We start from the raw sequence: 14917 nt of genomic DNA, 5'->3' as shown, positions 1-14917 counted from the left end.
TCACTCACTTGGTAGAACAGTTTGGGTTAGAGCAATAGCCACGAATTCCAGTCTCTGGTCAGTACAATAAGTGTTTGTTGCTGTTGCTCGCTTCACAGTTTAACATCAGAAGAACATTTCTTAAATAGCCCGAATGGCTATCTGTAGGTTTGACAATTTTCAGTCTTGCTAAATCGTTTTTTAGGCATAAAACACATCCGTCAGTTTGGTATCATTTATTTAATACGATTAAGAAGATTATTGGAAGAAAAGGAAAATGAAAGGTGTGATTTGACCACTATAATAGTTTCCCTAATTTAGAATAATAATAATGACAGCCATTGATGAACTGCATTAAAAAAAAATAGTTCTAGGAGAGTGGTGAATGCTTACATAAATTTCCTTCTCCCTTCAGTTACACTGTCGTTTTAACTACTCCTTAAATGGCCTAAATTAAAAGAAGCTGCAGTTGTTAAAAAACTTTCAAGTTGTCGGCACCACATGCCGTTTTTTGTGAAGGTTTATAGCAAAAATACTATTGTTTCTTCTGGAATCCTTTTTCCTGATTAGAAGACTTTATGTGAAGCCAGAGCAAGTATTACAAATTTTGTATTTTTTTCAAAAATGGTCATTAGATATGCTTGTTTTTAGTGACTCAACCAAAAAAAGACTAATTTTATTGCTTCATGGCTCTCGGCTATAATGATTAATCTCAGAAACTGTATTTATGGACAACTTCTTGGTGTATTCACTTTACATTTTCAAAAGTAAAAAATAACTTCAACCATGCACTTTTTAAAATTATTTCATCATGCATACACATATTTTTCGTATAACTACAATTTCATCCATATCATATATTGTAACCAGATAAAAAATATACTGCAAGGTTTGCTGTTTCATTTTTAATAAGAAATTTCCAGCCTTGTTTCTTTTAATCGTTCACTTTTTTATGAAAAAAAATTATTACACCTTCTTTTCTTGTAAGTAATATCAAACAAATCAAAGTTACTGCTCTCATTGATCTTTTTTTAAATGTCAGCAATTTGTTCTGAATACGATACAAGTAGTGAAATTAGTCTTAGAATGGGTGATCTTTTGATTTTATACGCTTTGAGTGCATTGAAATGGGTCCTTTGGAGGTGATACCATTGTGCCTGTATGTAGCCAACACTCTGAAGCCTGACCATTAAAAATGTTCACATTGAAAGTTAAGAAACATGCATTTACAATGCAATGGTTTCGCCTTTGGAAAAGTTAGAGCTATTGGCATTGTAAATGACAACATTTGTATTTATGTATTGGTTTTGAAAACAGATAAATAAATGGCATTGTCATTTACATTGCCATTAGCTTAATCTCATGTCAGACAGAAGCACCTCGTGTGCCCTCGGAGCTCCGGCCTCCTCGGCGCATGCCAGTCAGCTGCGCGTGGCTTCTTCCACGGAGATCCCTCGCTGTCACTAGGTAGAGGATGCTGATGCACAGCACCATCTGGCTGTCACTTCTCTCACAGGCTGTCACCCCTGAATCGCCCCTCCCCTTTACCTCTCCGCCCATAAATCCTCATCAGAGGGAGTTAAGTTCCACAGCTATCCAGGGAGCTTCGGCTCAACCCCTAGTCTGAGTACAAATTGAGAGGAAATAGTCATGAAATTCACATGGACAGGGTTCATCACCCCCAAACACCATAATCAGGAATCTGGGCCTCTGCCTCCTCTAGGTTTATTTATTTTTTATTGTTGTATTTTATTTTGTACATTTTTATAAAGCACGGACATTACCCAAAGGTGTCAGAGCGTTGTACAATAGAGCCAGTTAGGGTTCAAGAGAACAGTGGAACACAATAAAACATTACAAAGAAAAACAGGAGGCTAAAAATCAAGGTTACATAGACACAAATTCCAAAAAGTCACACAGGAGTGGGGAATGTACAGGAAAAAAAATACAAATTTACAATGAGGAGTGAACTTCCAAGAGGGGCCTGAGTATGAACGTAGGTACTGTGCCCTCACGAATCTCAGGTCCCCACCGCCCTATGCTGCAGCCATACATGCAGAGTTCTGATAAATCCAGTTTCAGAATGCTGCAGCCCACACCCTTCCAGATGTGCAACCTAAGGTTGTTTCTGAAATACATACACACTGCCACTTGGATCAGGCATCCATTTTGCTGCTGAAATGTGTGTGAAATAAAAACGTGACATTTCTGCATATATCGCGGCCACCAATGTAATGTGACAGGTGTGGTGTGCACTGTGCAGAGGCCGCTGCAGGTGCCAGCAGCAGGGTGGGCGGAGGCCTGATGTGTGTGTGTGTGTGTGTGCTAGTGACAGTGTGCATGAGAGGAGGCCCGGCAGCTGCAGAGGTAGGACTGTGCCCTGCGCACTCACTGCGGCGGAGAGGTCGGTGTGCCGGGACCCATCTTCCTGCACAGGACAGCCCACAGCGGCCCGAGCAGAATGTGGAGTCGGGGAAAGGTAGAGTGGCAGAGGGGGGCGGGCGGCGACGTGGACCTGACATGATCGTGGAACAGGTCGAGAGGCTCACGGGCAGCAGGCTGCGCTTGTCGTGGTGCAAACCCTACTCACCAGAGCGGTCCAATCCCGGTGTCTGCCGGCGGCGGCGTGGAGCGGGCACCCGGCGGGCGCGCAGGCTGGCTGCACAGTCATTCAGTGCGGAGTCGGCATCACTGCACTTGTCGCTGGATCCCGCCCACCGAGAGGGGGCGGGGCGTGCAGCAGCTAAATACAGGGCCACGGGCATGTGAAGCCTCCGGTGTCTCACCGCGAATGAGCACAGCTACTGAACGGTCCTCGGCCAATCCTAGAACACGGTACAGTGCCCAGTGCCCCAGAGTCAATAAACAACCGTCGATAGCCGCTGCCGCCAATCCCGGGGCACTGCGATTTGTGGGAGTGCCATACACAGCCAATTTTGGACTGACAGGAGTTCCCGCAGCCAATCCAATAGCAAGACCTGTCCCAGCCCACCTTGGCCACTGTGCTGTGCCCACCTGAGAGGCTATCCCCTGCTTGTCATCCGCAGCCCCGGGCTGCTATGGGACAACATATTTAAAAGAGCAATAACGGTGAGCGACAACCGGAATTCGGTCCCAGAGTAACGGTCTAACCAGTAACATTCGGATGCACCCTCTAACAGAGGCACCAATGAAGGTGAGGTGGCACTATGATTCTATTCACGATTACTGTAAATTCCTTATTTTGAGAGATCGACGGGCAGTCTGTCATCATGGTTTCCAATCACGATAAGAGTTCAGACTGTTAATGTGCCGGAGCATGTTAAGTACCTTAACAGAAAATACAACTGCCTTGGTTCAACCAACTAAAGAAAAACTTCGCAAATTGGAACAAGAAACAACGGCACAAACAGGGGGGCAGAGGCTTACCTCATGGCCTCGGTAGACGCTGCTCATAAAGCACAGCGTCCTGTAGGGATTCGGGGGCGTGCTCTCCCCTTCCCATTGGCTGGAAGGTAAAATTCCAGCCAATGGGAAGAGGAGAGGGCGGGACTTAAAAAAAGACCCAGAAACGCCCCCGAATCGCGTCAAGGCGGGCCCTGAACAGAGTGACGCTCCTCTCCTCCAATGGCTGGCCAGCATTTACGAGGCCAGCCAATGGAGAAGGGGGCGTGTTCAGGCCCCCATACTACACACATAAGATTTTGGCTCCGCCCACTGCTTACGCAGTGCGACGGTAGCCGAAACCTAAAAAAACCTTTCTCCCTTAGCCTAAGACTACTGAGGTTAAGAAGGTTGACTTAAAGATCTGTGGCATGCCAACAGTGACCCATACTATGTGTGCCAAGAAGCCTGCTGTTTAGTAGTGATTGCTTTGTCATCTTCACTTTTTTTCTGCAGGATTGGCCCTTTGGTCCCTAAAACACCCTGTGGTGCTCTCTGTCGGTCCATTTGAACCTTTTTTGCTACAGCTACTAGCATAGGCCTTTCTACCCAAATCCCCTCCCTTGATTTAGAGGGTCTTGGTCTGGGTTCCTTAAAGGTGGTCATGCGCCTGTGTTCTGAATCTGGAAACAGAACTTACATTCTCATCTGATGCAGGCTAAATACCTTCAGGAGCTCCAGAGCTAGCTATAGATAAGTGGGGAGGAGTTTAGTGCCAGAAGCTTAGGTACCCGCTCGCCATTTATGACTCACAAGAAAGATTGTGAAACCTAGGGATAGAAGATCCCCTTCTGTTAATGGAGATAGAAGTGGCCGGTCCAAGGACCTATTCTTTTTAGTATTATATTTTTGATTCAATTTTACAGATTTACTGTTGGGCCACAATAAGAGAGAAGAGAGCAACATCTTGCTGAGTCATGGTGAAATTAGCTGGTGTAAATAAAACAACACAAACAAATTCAACCTTTCATATACATCTCAGACAAGGTATTGTAACTTTTCCTAAAATGTATAAATGCCTAGTTGTAAAACACTGCAAAACCAGAAATGACAGTAAGTAAATCCTGAAGAAAAGTATCTATCTTAAACACCTAATATCCACACATTAATAAAACATAATTGTCAGCCATTTTAGTGCAGCTCACCATCCTTGTCCACAATTTAACATCAAAGAACTGCAAAAAGATTTAAAACTGACAGATTTCTAGTTTTTCTGATCGCCTTCACCAAGACAAATTCTTCTCGGCACCTACTCAGCTCTACTTAAACTTACATTTACAAAAATATCTGTCACTGAGACAAAAGGAAAACAGCCCAAATCTGTAAGGCGAACAACAGTTTAGCAAATGTCTTCATTATGATCAGGAGAATATCTATTTCTTTCAAGTGTGGATATCCCCACTGCCAAAGAAAGGGCTTACAATATGTCCCTTGTTTGGCCACAAAATCCAAATCAAAAAGCGATCATTCTTACTTGGTCATGTGAACGGCCAACCTAACTCCTAGCCACTTAGCCCAGATTTATGCATCTTAACAATACTGACCACTAGTAAACAATTCCCTTTACAATGCAGACTCTGTTTCACAGAGTCGGTAATAACTACTACCTTTATGGTTAAGTCAGTTTCCATGGATTTTTCTGATTTATCACTTTTGGGATTTTTGGCACACATGCATGACATTTTTCACTCCTTTCCTCTGACCTGCTAAATCTTGCATTGACAAGTTCATGCAGATCTGTGCATGGGTAGGAAAGTGGTAGAATGTGCAGAAAAAGGTGGGTTTTAATTTTAATTTCGATAAGAATGTTTGTTCGCCTGTACAGCAAAAGCAGCTGAACAGAATTACACCAAACTTGTCATGAAACTAAAATTAATTTTACTCAGAATAGGTCCCATCTGTGGTGTGTTTAGCAGTTTTTGAGATATTTGCATTACCAAAGTGTGTACGGGGCTTTGAATAGTTCTGGAGCACTTTAAAGAGTTAATCTGCCTGAAACTTTTTGTTTTGATATCTTAACTAGTAACTTGGCCATTGCAGGAATGCCATGCCCTAAAGCCTGAGTCCCGGTGATCAGGTTTGAAGGAGCATCTCCTCACTCCAAGGAGGATGTGGGGTTCCCAGGGGAGTAGACAACTGCCCTGAAAAGTAAAAGAAAGTCACCGTTTTGTTGCAGGGCTCGAGAAAGTGGACCCACGTTTGAAGACCTGTGAATCTGTTTGGCTACTCAGACCTGGAGTTAATGGCAAGCAGCATTTTTTATGAATCCTTGATCAAATAAGTGCAAATATGCAGTCCAAGACTGTGCAATGAGCATGGTAGATACAGTGATTTGTGCAAGTCATGTGAACAGAGCCACATGGTCAAAAGCCAATCGCAGCCGTGTTTGAGACCCCACGAGGTTGGATGCAAGGCCACGTAAAAGAACAGCCACGACCATCTACCACTGCTCCCAACTCGAAGGTCTTGCCATAAATCCACTGAAAAAACTTGACGGTAGCATTATATTTATTATTTTACTCCTAACATAACATATGTTTTAAAAAAACTTAGATTCTCTTAACACATTTTTACATTGATATGATGATTGTGAAACAAACCATAAGCAATCGACAACTAATGGCTTACTGGGCGCATTATTACTTTCCCCGATTTGCTGGGAATGGGAACAGACCTGATAAAACCAAGTATATTTCTGCACAAATTTTCCCGAAACCAGGAGGAAAAAGTGAGCACAAATGACCTCTTAATAAGGAATCACATGCAAGGTTGAGCCCGGTAAATCCAGGTCCTGTATGTTATTTCCCCTTCTGGAAACAACGGTATAAAAGAAGGGGCTGCAGACGCTTGTGCGTCCCCTTCTTTTTATACAGATAGCACATGTTGCGCCAGAGCTATCGTGAGAGGATGTTCCCTCATTTGCATGGGGCTTGACTCCTTGCAAATGAGGGAAACATGTTGCCTCTGTGCCAGCGCTGTATTATGGACGTGGGCGTAGAGGTTAACATGCCTTCAGTAGGTGCATTTTAAGTGCACCTCCTAAAGGCAGCCTTAAGAGAGGGAGAAAGGGGTAATCTGGACCCCCAGATACCCCCTGCAGGTGGGTGCAGTTACTCATTGCCACTCCTGCAAGGGGATCTCTCTCCCCTCTTGAAAGAGCAGGCTGCATCCCCCCTCTACTGAGTGGTTTTGTAGCAGCCGCTCCATATTTCACATAAATGTGCTTCCCCCTTGGCAACGCCAGTTTGCGGCTGCAACGTGGGAAGCGCATTCTGCATAATAGGGAGCACTTTCCCTGTTTGCTTACAGAGAAAGTGCACCCTATATATAGTGCCCCAGGAATTCTCACAGATGGGCGCAGATACATTTGGAAAGCGCACATTCTAGCAGAACACAGGTGCAGAGGCTGGATCCAGCCACTGGTAAATGCTGACGACAGTGGGAGACATCGGGTTGCATCCCATGGAAGCAGTGACCAGAGAAATTCAGCTGCTCTATGAGGCAGCATAATGTGACTGAGGGGGTACAATAGGCAGGTCAAAGTAGCTTCAGGGAAGGGAGCAGTGCTCCAGAATCATGATTTGGAATTTTTACAACCTTTTTGCCTGTTGTCCACCTTCCTGGAAGTCCAACAGTTTTAAATGGGTACGGTTTGGGAGCCATAGGTTTATTAACTTAGCTCCTAGAAAAGACCTGCTTCTGCCTTAAAATATTGCCTCGATGGTGGATATACAAAAGTAATATACACTTGCATCTGTCAGACCTTTCTGGTCACAGGGAAATATAGTGGTTATTGGCTGGCCAAAAACACGCGATACCCAAAGCTATCATGCAGCCTGCAGCTTTTTCATTGTGTCCGTCCACGCATCAATTCTTCAGGTAAAATCTTATGAATCGAAAATGAGTGGTGAAGGAAAGTAATGCATTTTTTAAATGTGCCCAAGAATCTAAGTTTAGATATAGTGGTGTGAAGCGGAGCAGTGCTATGTGCAGTGCCCCCAGGTTGCAGTGCCTGCAGTGTCTCGGTGACTGTCGTCCAGCGGTGTCTGTGAGACCAGGGCTGTGGTGCGAAGTGGGGCAGTGCTGACAGGACACGGTGCAGGCAGTGGCTTCATCATTGGTGAAGCACTGTCGTCAGTAGACCTTAGGCTGAAGTGCGAGATGGGGCAATGGGGTGTGCTGGGCCCACAGTTTGCGGTGTCAATTGACGATTTGGATTCGATGTTGCTGGTGTTGGTGGGCCAAGGCTGCGGTGTGGGACGAGGCAGTGCGTTGAGTGACCTACGAGTGGTGCCCCCAAGTGCAGGCAGCGGCATTGATGTCAGCTTAGAACGTCGTCGCCATTGAGACCAGGGCTGTGGTGCGCAGTGAGACGGTGCTCTGTGTTCTCCATGAGCGGTGTCCACAGTTCACTAGGCAGGCAGCGGCATTGGTGACAGCATTGCAGCATCATCGGAGATACCAGGGCAACGGTGTTAAGCGAGGCGATGCGGAGTGCAGTGCCCACAGGTCACGGTGCAAGCAGCGCCTCAGTGGCAGCAGCGGATGGCGGCGACAGTGAGACTAGGGTTGCGGTGCCCTCTGCAGTGCCTTCAGGTCATGGATCCAGCAACAGCGTCGGGTTACCATTTGATAGAGACATTAGCCGCAGATTCCTTACCTTTGAATTCCAGGCATCAGGCTGGATCCAGAAGATTTCTTAGCAGTACCCCTTGCACGCCACTAGGTGGCGTCGGTCAACTCCACCTGACTTCGGCATCATGTTCATCGTTGTGGTGACGTCCGCGTCGTCAATATAAATGCCACTACAACGTGTTGACGTCCTTTCTTTTCTTTCCGCGCCATCAGCGCCGATCTGTTGAAGAGCTACCCCCTGTTATTTTTTGACAGACTTTTTAAAAACTTTTTGTCGACTTCGTTGGTGTGTAGGTGTGTCATGTCGAGTAGAAGACTTCGGGGTTCAAGCCGTGCTGCGCTTGTCACTGCGCCATGTTGGTTACAGACCCCCATTTGGTCTGTCTCTGGTGCCTGGAGCGCGACCATGACTCCAAGTCGTGCTCCGTCTGCCGGGCCATGGTCCCGAAGGGTTTGAGGGAGCAGTCCCTAAAGCTTCTCACAGCCCGCGTCTAGCACCACGGAGGTCGCCTTGTCGGTCACCCCGGAGGTCGCCTCGTAGGTCTCAGTCCCAGTCCAGGTCTCAGTTGAGAGAATGGTCTGAGCACTGCTCCGGTGAATCGAAATCCTCTTCGTCAAAGTCAGCTAAGAGGCACCATAAGAAGTCAAAGCGTTCTTCAGTTTCGCCCGGCCCACGCACGAGAACCCGCTCTGCGGAGCAGGTGCCTGGGTCAGCTCCGCGTTTCCCTCCCTTTCCAGGGCCGTGAGTGATCCCTTCCCAACTGAAAGATTTTTATGATGCCATGTGTGCCCTATTTGGGCGGCCTGATTCTGTCATATTTAGGGGGTCTAACCCTTCTGGCACAGCAGGCTCAGAAGACAGAGTGGTCCCCGTGGTTCACATACTTGCGGCTCCGTCCACGGCCTCCGAGTGGACCCATTCTCGGGTCCGGCCCGATGCCGGTCGCACCTCCACAGCAACCTTCCCCGGTGTCGCATTTAGCGCTGAGGTCTTCTGCCTTGCCAGCGCCCACTGGCGGAGCCTCTCCTATTTTCATGCCTGATGACACGGAGCCGGTCGGGCTCCATGCCATTTTTTATGCCCTATTCTGAAGGGTTAGGAATGGAGGAAGAAGATTGGGAACAGGAGCAGGATCCCTTAGAAATCCTGCAACAACAACAACAAGATCTGGACTGGTAAGAGGAATTGGATGAAGCCAGTGATCTGGACACCTCCCCAAACACTGGTATTCTTTCCCCTCCTACCCTGGCTATGGAGGAGGGAGCATCTTTTGCCATGGTGGTGCATAAGGCTGCGGAGGTCCTTGACATGCAGCTTCCTACAGTGGCAGTCTATACAAATGTCTTGACAGAGGTCCTGGAGCCTGGGGCTCTAACTTAGGAATCCCATCTGCCTTTCAATGAGGCCTTGACAGACGTCCTTCTGGGGACATGCTCTGGGGACATGGTCCAAACCCAGCTCAGAGGTTCCTGTTATAGGCCTGTCGCCATTGCCAGCTGCCATCGCCCCCCAACGAGCAACCCAACTTTCCTCACCACCCTCTTGGGCCGTTACTCCAATTCCATATGGGATACGGCAGCACAGGTACTGCCCAGAGTATTTGAGGAGGACCAGGCTCTACTCTCCCAAGCTATATCAGATGGGAGGGACACAGCTAAGGTCGCAATCAGATGTGGCTTGGCACGACGGACAGGCTAGGCTGAGCGATTTCTACAACGGTGGTGGTAGGTCGCCATGCCTGGCTGAACATCTGTTGTTTCGGGGGATGTCCAGGCCAACCTCATGGACATGCCCTTTGATGGCTCCCATCTCTTCGGAGACAGGTTGGGTGCTGCCCTTAAGCACTTTAAAGACTCGCTGGCCACAGACGAGTCTTTGGGCCTCACTACCACCCAGAGGGCTTCATCTAATTTTCGCTCCTTTCATGGCTACAGAAGAGCGTACCAGCCGCACCAACCCTACCCCAGCCAGAGGGCTCTGCACGTTTGCAACCTCGACGGGGCCATGGATGTGGTTCACCCCGACCTCGTAAGTCGAGCCAAGCCACCATCCCCTACTCCACCGCAAAACCTTCCTTGTCCGATCCCCCAGGATCATTCTCGACCACTCAGTGGCAGAATAAACCATCATCTCCACCACTGGCAAAACATTACATTGGACAGGTGGGTGTTGCAAATAGTCTGAAGGGTCTACTCCCTTCCCTTTGAGACTACCCTCAATCCATGCCGCCAGTGTATGATCGGCTGACAGAGGATCACCTTACCTTGCTCCACGAGATAGTCGCAACTCTCTTGGCCAGGGGAGGGTTCCCAGGTCCGAAGTAGGCAGTGGTTGCTATTCTGGTTACTTCCTGGTCCCGAAGAAGGACGGATCTTTCTTCCTATCCTAGCTCTCAGAGCCCTCAATTACTTCCTCAAAAAGGAGAAATTCAAGATGCTCAGTTTTTCTCAGGTCCTGTCTGCCTTGGACCCAGGAGACTGAATGGTAACGCTGGACTTGCAGGATGCCTACTTCCTGGCTGCCCATGGTCGCTACCAGCGCTTCACTGTAGGTCAAGAGCACTTTTAATTCGCCGTGCTCCCTTTTTGCCTCACCAGTGCCCCTCGGGTGTTCACAAAAGTGATGGCGGTGGTTGAAGCCCATCTGCGGGGATCAGGGGTTCCAGTCTTCCCTTATCAAAAACACTGGGTGTTGAAGGTGGGCTCGCCCAAGCAGTTGTTTCCAAATTCCAGGCAAGGCGAACCTTCTGCATTCGCTGGGGTTCACTATCAACATGCCGAAGTCATACCGGACTCCCTCTCAGACGCTCCTCTTCATTGGGGCGGTTCTGGACACGATGCAGTTTCTGGCCTAAGCTACAGAACAGCGAGTCCAAGATATTCAGGCTATGATACCGATGTTTTACCCTCGATCTTTGATTTCGGTGAGAATTGCTCTGAGGCTGTTCGCCCTCCTGCATCTTGCTAGTTACCCATGCAAGGTTACTATGTTATGTTAGTTGAGCTTATAGAGCGCGCAACACACCAGGAGGCATCTCGGTGCTAACCTAGCGAAATGGGGAGAAACAACCGGTACGTTAGGTGCTTAAAACAGGAATGTTTTCAATTGTTTCCTGAAGACGACATACGTAGGACATTTACGTAGGTCAACAGGGAGCTGGTTCCAATACCGCGGGGAGAGGTACGAGAAGGATCTCCCACCAGTGTGGGTAAGACGGTTACGAGGAACTTTTAAGAGGGCCAAAGAATTGGACCTCAAATTACAGCGTGAGGCTTGCTTCACGCATTTCTTCTGCAGGTACAGAGGGCCTCTGCCATTCACAGCATTGAAGGTGAGGCAGCAGATCTTGAAGAAGGATCCCTTCTTAATCGGCAGCCAGTGAAGCGGTCTCAGCAGAGGAGCAAAGGGAGTGCCTGAGGGGCGATTTAAGATCATCCTAGCTGCGGTATTTTGGATTACCTGCAATTTAGCAAGCAATACCTCTCCTACTTCGGCCAGCAGTGCATTGCCATAAACAAGGCAACTCATCACCATGGCTTGCACCAAGGTTCTCAGATAGTCGGTTGACAGTGTTCCACCTGCCAACCAGCCAAACACCGCAGGAGTGAAGAATGTCCCAATCCCCTGCCCCCGCCGTAGCTCCCCAACACCCACAAGTATTACTCCAGGTGATGGAAACCACGACGCAGATAGAGGGTGGGTAAACAAAACAGGGAAACACAAGGTCTTGGGTAATGCAGCGTGTCTCTTCGGATCCCCCGATAATGGACTCCTGGACCCCAGCCTAGACCTTGAAAACAAAAGGGGAACAAGATTAGACACACCTGACTCACCCAATACGTACCAAGTACACACAAGATCCCACCAGCTTCCCAGCTCACCCCAGTCACTGCTCTGGAGTAGCTTGAACAAACCAGGGAACAAACGTCTGTTTGTTTAATAGTAGCTCCACTTTGCACCCCAGACCAACCACGCCCTCTCGGAAAACACCGAGAGTAAGAAAGGGGGTGGCGTAAACGGGAGAAAGAAAGGAATGGGATAAGGGAGGGGAAAAAGGGTGTCCACAAGACTTAGATAAACACCCAAAAACCCTTGTAGTCTAAAAACACAAAGGTAGCACAAAAAACGGCGTTGTTCAGCCCCTTTGTGAAACCGCCCATAAGGTACACAACAAGGCGGTTGGTCTGCAAAAGACCAGGAAGTCGAGTCGCCAAACTCTTAACTGGAACACGCAGCCGCGTGTCCCCTGGCGTTACCCGTTATCAAAGAAGGTCCCAACTGAATGTTCAGAAAATCCAAAAAAAGCCCAGGAGAATAAAAAATAAGAGGGAAGGAGGGGATGTCAGCAAACAGCCCAACAGAGGCCAACTTCCGTAGACCTCACTTCAGAATGAACAAGGTAAGGAAACAGGAACAGGAAATCCCAAGGCAAGGGACCATCATAGAAACCAAGCACCGGTTTCCTGGAGGCAGGCCCATTTAAAGCGAGCCTAAGGGAGCGTCCATAAATTCATGCATGCACTTGGTAGGTGGATGAAATCGGAGGACGGGGAACTAGACAGAAGGCACTTGCCCTCCCTGAATCCCAACAGACAGATAGGGGAGTATCCTACGCAGGAGGCGTAAACTGTAATAGCAGGAGCTCGATGTAGCTGCCACATGATCCTTCATAGACGGTGTAGGGTCCAATTTTATTCCAAGATTTTTTTACAGCTTTGGTCGGGCTAGGAGCCGTACCCAGCTTATCTGGCCACCAATCAGATGTCCAAATCGTCGCGGCTTTGCCCAGAAGCATAATTTCCGTCTTGCTCGGATTCAATTGGAGGCAATTCTCCGTCATCCAGTTTGCTACTGCAAGCATGCCTGCGGCAAAAGGGTGTTTCTCATCCTCGAGGTCGGTACCCAGTGAAAACATCAACTGCGTATCATCCGCGTAGGATATTATATCGAATCCGAATGGTTCGATAATTTTTGCTAAGGGTGCCATATAGACATTAAATAATGTCTGACTAAGGCAAGATCCCTGAGGGACACCGTTTTCCAAGCAGATTTTCTGTGAAAGATATGGACCCAGCATAATCCTCTGCCATCTGTCGTTCAAAAAGTTATTGTGCTTTTTCAGGGCAGATCCTCGGATGCCACATGCGTATAATCTCTCCGCAGGCATAGAATGAGAGATGGTATCAAATGCTGCGGAGAGATCTAGCAAAATCAATATCGTGGATCCCCCAGCATCTAGTATCCGCCTCAACGAGTCATTTACCGCAAGACCAGCAGTCTCAGTGCTGAAGCATGGCCGGAATCCCGACTGTGATGAAGCTAACATTTTGTTAGATTCTAGAAATGAGCTCAATTGCCTCTTTAAGATAGTTTCTAATTGTTTGGCTAGCAGAGGTAAAAGGGAGGTAGGTCGATAATTGTTAAGCATTCGGGGGTCTGCTGTAGGTTTTTTCAATATTGGCCTAACATATGCCTCTTTCCAATCTGTGGGAATAATACCCGATTGGATTGAACTGTTAAAAATGTTAAGGATTTCTGAGGCACAGATAGGAGAATGTAAGGGCCATAATTTTGGGGGGGCACAAGTCGCCAGGAGAGCCAGATTTTGATAGCGATAGTAAATTAGAGACTTCTTTCAGGGTAGTAGGTTCAAAGTGATCCAGGATGTTAGTTACTGTAGTTTCAGATTATTCTTGACCCGTTAAGGAGGCCAGCTTAAGAGTTCTCTATTGGGAAAGTTCGCATAGATTGACAAGATTTTTTCCTGAAAATAGGTTGCTAAGGCGTCACAGAGTTCTTGCGATTCCTCCAGGGATTGCCTGCAGGCTTGAGGTGAAACAAAATCTTTCACTGTGGTAAAAAGGGCTTTGGGTGAGTTGCTCGCCTGGTCAATTTGGCCCTTGATATAGGTACATCTGGCCACTTTAATATTCTTATGATAACCTGCCAGAGCTCTTTTATAGGACTGTCGGTCAGATTGATCTTTACCATTTCTCCAACGTCTCTCCAAGGCCTTACAATTTGACTTCTCGATTTTTAATGCAGGTGTAAACCAAGGTGCAGAATGACGTAGCTGAGCCGTACTATGTAGACTTTGGGGAATCGTGAGATCAAAGGCAGCCCCTAAATCTGAATTGAAACCTTCGAACAGTTTGGATACGTCAGGGGTAGCCTCCGGATCACCCTTTAATACATGAGGGTGAAAGGCTTCAATAAAAGAACCCAAGGTTAATTTGTTCCAAGACTTACGCAACCCCTTCTGTTTTAGTTCCCTATTCTGGGTAGAGGGACGAACAGATGTAAATTGATAGGTGAACATGACCATATAATGGTCAGTCCACCTTAAAGGGCGCGAAGGGAGAGTTCTAAGATGGTCCATGTTAGTAAAAACTCAGTTAAGGGCGTACCCAGCGCAGTGAGTGGGACCCTGCCCTCTTTGTAAAAGGCCTAATAGACTAAGGCTGGCTGACTTCAGGGTTATCAAGATCTTCGCCATGAAAATTAAAATCTCCCAATAGAATGAATTTCGAGGAGGCGAGAACCTGAGTAGCTATTTGTTCTGTCAAGAAAGTGGAGAAATTGGCTCTCGGACCAGGCGGTCGGATATAATAGTGCTCCATTCCAGCTCTCTGATGGAGATATTTCAATTTTGAAGATGCCTAGTTCCAGTCTGTCGTTACTAAGGGTAGAGGTCCATTGAACTTTCAACTGTTCCTTGAAAGCTATGGCAATACCACTTCCAGTTTTGCCTATTCTGTCCAGGTGGATGAATTTATAACCCGCCAGGATTGCCAGGTGAATGGACGGGTGGTTGGTTGGAGTAAGCCAAGTTTCTGTAAAGAAACAGATCTCTGGAGAGTGAGAGAAGATCATATCCAA

This window comes from Lissotriton vulgaris, chromosome 10, assembly GCF_964263255.1.
Source record: "Lissotriton vulgaris chromosome 10, aLisVul1.2, whole genome shotgun sequence".
Classification (NCBI taxonomy): domain Eukaryota; kingdom Metazoa; phylum Chordata; class Amphibia; order Caudata; family Salamandridae; genus Lissotriton; species Lissotriton vulgaris.
The sequence above is the reverse complement of the archived record's forward strand: the minus strand, read 5'-3'. Positions refer to the sequence as shown.